Raw genomic sequence first — 8611 nt, 5'->3', positions numbered from 1 at the left:
ATGAGCAAATGGACCGGGGAACCGGCCGAAACCGGTACCGGAACCGGAACCGGAACCCAATGGAACTGGTCGGGCCGGGACCGGGACGTTATTTTTGTAGATTTTTGGAACCGGGAACCGGTAGGAACCGGAACCGATATAACCGGAACCGGTAGAACCGATAAAAACCGAGACCGTATGATGCTATTTTTCAAGGACCGGTTCCAACATTTGAAGACACGACAAGAACCGGTAGGAACCGGGAACCGGTAGAACCGTCGGGCCAGTTTGGTTCTTGATTTTGGCCGAAGCCGGTTCCTGGTTCCGGTCCGGTTCGGGCCGGTTCAGTCCTTTTGCTCATCCCTAAATTTGACTGTCAAAAGATGTTTTGCCACTATTCTCAATGATTCGCTTTATCCTAAGGAAGTTCTTGATGTCATTGCTTTTTTCATGTACATTGCTATATTGAGTTTGTTGTTGTTCATGTGGAGGTTGGTGGCTAATTAAATTATTTGGTTTTATTTTCTCCCCCAAAAGTTACAGCATTGATAATATCTATTTTGATTGATAAGTTTCCCAAGTTATTTTTTATAGAGATGTTAGTATTATCATTAGAGATTGTGGTTACATACGATGTTTGACCAACAGTTGACATTTTTATAGTCAAACATTGATTGTATAAAATCAAATAGGTAAAAAAAATATTTTTTTGACTTCTATGTTTTAGTGGTACTATTATGATTTTTGATGAAAAGGTATAGATAGTGTGAGATGAAAATATTGGTTAAAAACAACAAATGTTATTATTTCTTTCACTAAAACTATCCGGTGTATATGACAGTTCAGAACGTGTGTGTATATATGTATATGCAGGTTTATATGTGTGTATATGGCAAGTGGACAATGGAAAAAATGTAAGTTGATATTTCTATCTAAAAAATGAAAGTAAGTGGCTATTTTTTGCATTTAGTTTTAGTTAAATGCAAGAAATAACAACTTACTTTCATTACACTACTTATTATATTATCCTCCTTTATTTTTTATGGTTACAACATTATACTTAAAAAAGTATAATGTTAAAATTGAAAGAAATGAAAGTAAGATGCTTTAATACAACAATAAATGAAAGTAAGAAATAGATTTTGTTACTTACATCTTTTGTGGTAAATCATAATTGTTTCTTCAAATTAAGAAATATGTTTCGTTAATTAGATGAGGTTTAGTAATATTTTGGAATATTTAAGGTGAAACTTATATTGTTTAAATAATACGAGTTTATTAATTTCCTTTCAAATCTCACTTTTTGTATGCATTTAATGTGAATTGATATGTTTATATTGTTCTTTTCACATGGGGATTTTAATTTTGCTTATTTTATTACATTTGCTTTCCTGTTGAGTTTTATGGTATGTTAAGTGATAAACATACATAAATGTAACATCCGGATTCCTAGGTATCTCATTTTAAGTATTTATATTGAATATTAGAGAGGGACTCGGCGAGTAGGCGCTCAGACTCGCTGAGTGGGATCGCGCATGTGAAAGACCTCAACTTTCGTATTTTTGAAAGACCCAAACTTTCATATTGCACATTATCATTACTCCAAAACATGCTATTTGCATATTCGTAAAAGCAATATTTTACATTGATATAAAGGATTTACAAATTATTGGATACAAACCTTCTATTACAAAGTCTTATATATATTACATAACTACCCAGGATATTGTAATTTATACAGACATACAAAGTAGTACAAAAGTACTATTACAAACTATTCTACATCTTTCAATAGTATGTAAACATACTAATTATTTATCACCTGCAATTGTTAAACATTGATAGGGTAAGCGGTGACGCTTAGTGAGTTCAAAAATAGTTACAATATAATGTTATGCCATATATATACTTCAATGTGGCAAAAGCAAAGAGGAACAACAAGAAGTATGTGAGATCATGTGACAAGCATTCATATCAATCAAAGACATTATTCAAAGATATTCTTTTCAATTCTTGATATACATCAATAAAGCTTTGGCCCAAATGACATAGATGACATGCAATTTCTGATTAACATCTTGTTAGAATTCAGGCTTATAGTCCTGTCTAACCATTTGCCAATGCCATAGAATAGAAGTCATTCTCTTATGGAGACATGCTCTACATGGCCAGATGCTACGTGCCAGTACCAATGTGAATCTAAGTCCTTTTACTGGTCACATGGTCAAAGGTATTACAATCGCTATAAACATAGCGAATAACACGAGAAAATAACTCAGAATGATGATACTGAAAAGCACATAGCACATATAACATATAACATACAATTGTTCCTATATATTAAACTCACCTTAAGTTAACCGGGGGTTAAAATAGTAATTTGGACAACACTTCGGCTTTAAATATGCCTTTCTATGTTGAAAATCGGGAGCTTGATTGAAAATCGGGCTCTACTAAGGTAGGGCTTCAAAACCGAAAAGATAAAATTTCCGGGCTTCTCGGGGGTCTCGGGATGTGTTTCGGGCTTTAAAAATGATACCGGGGCTTCGGGAAAAGTCAAAATAGTGAATATATGGATTTAGGGGTGAAAAATGGAAATTTTCTCATTTTAGCCGGGAGGGTTCGCACCCTCTTATTTATAGGCGAGGGTTCGGCCGAGAAGGTGACTCAGCGAGGACACGCGACAGATGCGCAGGGCTCCAACAAGGCTCGTACGGAAGGGTGACGGAGCTGCTTGCGAAGCAGCTCGGTGGCATCAGCAGCGAGGGGCAGGTGGCGCAACAGCGAAGGCGGTGCGAAGCGCGCGTCGGAAGACTACCGGTCGCGACATCGGCCGAATCCAGAAGCGGCACGCATCGGACATGCGAGGCACCGACGCTCTGGGCGAACCGAACCGTGATGCGTGTCGGACACGAGGCGAGATCTCGCGAGGCTAGTACTATTCATGCGAATTTCTCGGAAAATGTGCCCCAAACTTCTAAAATCCGTATCTTTCGCATACGAACTCCGTTTTTGATGTTCTTTATATGCACGTGTAGCTAGAATTATGCTCTACAACTTTCATTTAGACTTCGTCGGCTAATTTTGATTTTAATTTTAATATTATTATTTTTAACAGACCGGGACAGGAAAATCCGTTAAAAATTCATAACTTCTTCATCCGACATCCGTTTTCGTCAGACTTTTTACCGTTGTACTACATATGACGAGACCTTCGATTCTCGTTTAGGATGTATCGGTAAAATATCGCTCGATCTAAAATTCGAGTTTTTAGCTGTTTACTGCTAAGTTGAAACTTCGAAAAATCATAACTTCCTCATACGAAGTCAGATTTTGGCGTTCTTTTTATCGAATTTCTCGGTTTAACGAATACTACGACTTTATTTCGATTACTAAGGCTAAAAAGTAGTTTATCAAAAACTCACTTTTTACGTCATTTGGCGTCGTGCCGCTTTTGTCGCGGATCTTCGGTTGGTCATAACTTCTTCGTTATAACTCGAATTTTGACGAGGTTTTCACCTACAAATTTCTAACGAGATTCTCTACAACATTAAATAATAAAATTTTACTTATTTAAAATTTCATATTTTCGCTAAATTTCACTATTTGGCTTTTAATTAGAATCTCATAAGACTTCCAGTATTTTATGGGTGATTCTAAACATAGTTTTACTTCATTTCTAGTAAAAACCATCTGTTAGAACTCAACACTCAATTTTACATAATATTTTACAGTTTTATTCATTACAAAACACGATTTTAAAACATGTATGTTACAAATACCTCCTCCTTTTGAGGATTTCATCCCCGAAATTACATCGATTAAAATAAATTGGGATATTTTGCTTTTATCTCATTCTTATTCTCGCAAGTATAGTTTGGGCCACGATGGTGTTTCCACTTGACAAGCACCAATTCTACTTCTTTATTGCGTAGCTTAGTTGTTCTTTCATTCACGATTTCATCAGGCTCTTCTACATATCTTAACTTATTATCCAATTTCACTTTGGATAATGGAACTGTCTCATCGTAGATGCTCAAGCATTTACGCAGATAAATTACATGAAATACATCATGAATACCCGCCAAATCTTCAGGCAATTCTAAGCGGTAAACTTGCTTTCCAATTCTCTAGATGATTTTGAAAGGGCCAACAAATCTAGGACTCAACTTTCCTTTCTTCCCAAATCGTATAAGGCCTTTCCGTGGGGATACCTTCAGCATCACGAAATCACCCACTTGAAATTCTATAAGTCGTCTTCTCTTTTCCGTATAGGACTTCTGTCGATCCTGGGCCGCTTTCATTCTTTCTCGTACGATTTGAATCTTGTCGGTGGTGTCTTGAATCATTTCAGGGCCTCCAAGGATCTTCTGTCCTACATCACGCCAACATAATGGCGTACAGCATTTGCGACCATATAATGCTTCATATGGTGGCATTTTGATTAAAGTGTGGTAACTATTATTATACGAAAATTCGACAAGCGGTAAGTATTTATCCCAGTTACCACCAAACTCCAAAACACATGCACGAAGCATATCTTCTACTGTCTGGATTGTTCTCTCTGTCTGATCATCTGTCTGAGGATGATAAGCGGTACTGAGAGCAACTTGAGATCCCAATTCGCATTGCATACTCGCCCAAAAGTGAGAAGTGAAGCGAGTATCGCGATCGGAAATGATCTTTAGTGGCACACCATGTCTTGCAATAATTTCATCCAAGTATACCTGTGCGTATTTCTCCATTGGAGCCGTTTCACGCATAGCGAGAAAATGTGCACTCTTAGTTAGACGGTCGACGATTACCCAAATGCTATCATTATGTCTAGCAGTCTTTGGCAATTTGGTAGTAAAATCCATGGACAGCTCTTCCCACTTCCATACAGGAGCACTAAGGCTTTTGGTGTTCTGTTTTGACTTGTAAGCATACTAAGCATTCCTGTACATATCTTCCAATGTCTCTCTTTAATCGAGGCCACCAATAATCAGCTCTTATATCATAGTACATTTTACTTGTGCCATGATGTATTGATAACTTAGATTTATGAGCTTCATCTAAAATATTATGTCTTAATCCACCAATCTTTGGAATCCATAGTCGATTCTTAAATACTTTTAATCCTCGTGGATCATCAAGTAAAACATTGGCATAATGTACCATTCCTTCATTCTTTACATTTTATGGATTTAAGGCTTCAACTTGCCACTTCTCTAGTTCATCAAGAATGGTGAACTTCACCGTAGTGTGAGTAATAGTATAACACATACTATTACGATAAACTTTCTTGCTAAGTGCATCTGCAACCACATTAGCCTTTCCAGGATGGTACAGGATTTCACAATCATAGTCCTTGATCAGCTCCATGGCTCTTTGTTATCTCATATTCAAAGTTTGCTGGCTGAATATATACTTGAGACTCTTGTGGTCGGTAAATAATTGGCATTTTGTACCAAAAAAGTAATGTCTCCAAAGTTTTAGGGCAAATACTACTGCAGCAAGTTCAAGATCATGGGTGGGATAATTTTTTTCATAGTCTTTCAGTTGTCTTGAGGCATAGGCTATCACTTTACCACGCTGCATCAACACACAACCGAGTACCAATCTTGAAGCATCGCTATATACGGAGAAATCATCATCACCTTCTGGGAGTGATAAGATGGGAGCATGAGTTAAAAGGTCTTTTAGAGTTGAGAAAGCTTTTTCTTGATCTTCACCCCATTCGAACTTCACTTCCTTCCGCGTAAGGCTTGTGAGGGGTACGACTATACGAGAAAAGTCTTTAATGAATCTCCGGTAATATCCCGCGAGACCTAAGAAACTTCGAATTTCGGAAGCATTACGGGGCACTTCCCAATTTTGAATGGCTTCGATTTTGATGGGTGATATGTGCATAATTAGTTAATTATTTAGCATATATTCTTAGTATTTTTATTTAATTATGTGAATAATGTGGACAAAAGGTACTTAAAATGTTGTGAATTTTGTTTTCAGTCCAGAAGATATGCTTGGAAGTAAAAGGGAGCAAGGGGAAGCAATTGAATATCAAAGAGTGAAAAAGGCCATCTACTCGGCGAGTAGATCGACTTTACTCGGCGAGTACACGAGGATGTTCCAGAAGATAGCTACGACTGATGATTCAAGACGGATAACTATGGACCTACTCGACGGGTTGGTTCTGCTACTCGCCGAGTACACCCTGTTTTGGGATATCTATAAAAGACGAATCCTTATCTGATGGGACTACACTCCTGGCGATTTTTGAAGGTTAAGCTGCGACTAAGAGCCCTAGAAGACGCTAAGGAACTCTAAGCTTCAATCTTTTGAAGAATTCAAGCAATTAGGTTAATTCTACCACTTAGATTTAGGAATTGAATATGTTTGCTTTAATAAACTTTGTTTTTATGTTTGTTTCTACTGCAATTATGAACTAAATTCGTCTGTGTTTCTGTTTGGGGAATACCAAGGAACTCCTATGGTTTAATTATTGATTTTTGCTTAATTGTCTATTGGTGATTTATTAAATTAAGTTTGTTAAAGAACCTTATGTATTAATCACTACTATTTTCTGTTAATTGGAAGGCAATTAGGTTGCATGAACATCTCTTAATTGTTAACCTCATATGTCTATGTGAATACTAAACCATATGCTTAGAAGTAATGATTATGAAACTAAGATTAATAAGAAAATAGGAAGATTAATGTGTGAGCTTGTTTGAGAAACCATCAACAAGAGGTTAATTGAATTAATAACTTAAATGACCATTACAAATCTTATTTAATCCAAATCATTAATCTAGGGAATTAATTAGTTTAAACACTTGATCAACGCTTAAATTAGTTAATTGTCTAAGGGTTAGGAGTAATGAACATGAACCTAACTATTATAATTGGTAACCAATAGCAATTAATCTATCATAAATTTAAATAACCATAGGAGTGAATTGGTTGAACCTAAATGGAAACATCTTTATCAAATTTGGTGAATAGTTGTTGCTTTAGTTAATTAGTTAATTTAGTGTGTCTAAGTTTCTAGTCTTGCAAAACTAGAGAAAAACCTTTTACTTTTATTATTTGTTTTAGTTAAAATTAGTCATTAGTTTAATTTTCCGTTCCCTGAGTTCGACACCTTACTTACGAATCTATACCACTAAAAGACAGGTTCACTGCCTTTGTGTGTTCAATTTTATTAATTAAAAGTAGGGATAAAACAAGTGCATTTAACACACATCAAGTTTTTGGCGTCGTTTCCGGGGAACGGTTCTAAATAATTAAGCTAATTCCTAATTTTTTCGATCCTTTGTGTGAGTTTACTTGCATAAAGTTCATTTATTGCAATTTAGTAATTAGTAATTAGGTTTTAGTATCTGTTTTAGTTTAGTATTAAATTTAGAATTTTTTTTCAAAATACCACTGATACTCGCCGAGTGCAATCGCACCTACTCGGCGAGTAGCAGTTTAGTTAGCAGTAGATTTTTTTTAGTACAATCTTTTTGTTCTTTTTATGCTTTTTATTCTATTGATTTCAGGACTTTCATGACCAGAGGATCAAACACACCACTGGTACCCCCGTTTGAAGATCCCGAATCCACATTGAAAAGAAACAAAGGAAAGGACGTGGAGAGTTGAAGTACACCAAAGAAATCACCATTGTCCAACTTGAAAACCGTTTTTGGGAAAAAGAAGAGCAGTAAATCAGGAGCTTCTAGCGCTTCTTTGATAATTGAGGAGCCAATTCAAGAAGATATTGGGTACGAGACCGAGGAAGAAGAGGATGCAACATACGAGCAAGAAACCGAGTCGGAGGAAGAGTTAGCGTTCACAATGGCTAACATTTATGAAATCCCCATGGGAGAATGGAAGAAAAGGATGCGCGACGACAATGGTCCGGGACTTGTGCAACCCGCAATTCCCGTGACTGCTGCCTTCGACCTAAAAGGTCATATCCTAGCTTCACTCAAGGAAATACCTTTCTATGGGAAAGATCATGAAGATGCCTACAAACATTTGGATGAAGTCAATGATGTAGCTGATTACTTCAATATTCCAAATGTAACCCGCACAACTCAACTACTTCGTATGCTTCCGGTAACCTTCAAGGGTGCTGCTAAAGACTGGCTCAAGTCACTTGCCCCCGGATCAGTCACCACTTGGGCCAAGATGAAGGAAGAATTCATTGATCACTTTTGCCCACCTTCCAAGATAGCCAAACTGAAGAAGGCCATTGCAAACTTTGAACAACAAGCTGGAGAGTCGCTATATGAAGCATAGGAGAGGTACAAAAGTCTGCTAAGAAATTGCCCACACCATGATCTAAACAGCCAGCAAGAAGTTTCCATCTTCTATGATGGAGTCAATGTCACAACCCGGTAGTTTCTAGACTCGCAAGGACCACTTACAAAGAAGCCACCCCCGGTGATTAAAGAATTGATTGAAGAATTCTCTAAACACTCTAGAGAATGCCATAACCCTAGGCATGATGTCACGAGGGGAGCCGCTTATGCTGCTACTGAAGACTTATCCGCGGTCATGGCTATGCTAAAAACCATGGATAGGAGAATGGACAAAATGGATCAAACAATCCATGCTATTCGGGTGGGTTGTGAAAACTGCAATGGACCTCACCTCACTAAAG

At 37.1% G+C, this 8611-nt stretch overlaps 1 non-coding gene across 1 annotated transcript; it reads right to left on the bottom strand.

Annotated features, from left to right (window-relative positions):
- Nucleotides 1-8184: 8184 nt before the first annotated feature.
- On the bottom strand, nucleotides 8185-8291 carry LOC145013576 (small nucleolar RNA R71). The gene has a single exon (XR_013665126.1). It is a non-coding gene; the product is annotated as a small nucleolar RNA R71 (small nucleolar RNA).
- Nucleotides 8292-8611: the final 320 nt, after the last annotated feature.

This window comes from Lactuca saligna, chromosome 8, assembly GCF_052625555.1.
Source record: "Lactuca saligna cultivar CGN05327 chromosome 8, ASM5262555v1, whole genome shotgun sequence".
In the NCBI taxonomy this organism is placed as follows: Eukaryota; Viridiplantae; Streptophyta; class Magnoliopsida; order Asterales; family Asteraceae; genus Lactuca; species Lactuca saligna.
Note: the sequence above shows the minus strand (reverse complement) of the source record. Positions and strands in the feature narration are given on the sequence as shown.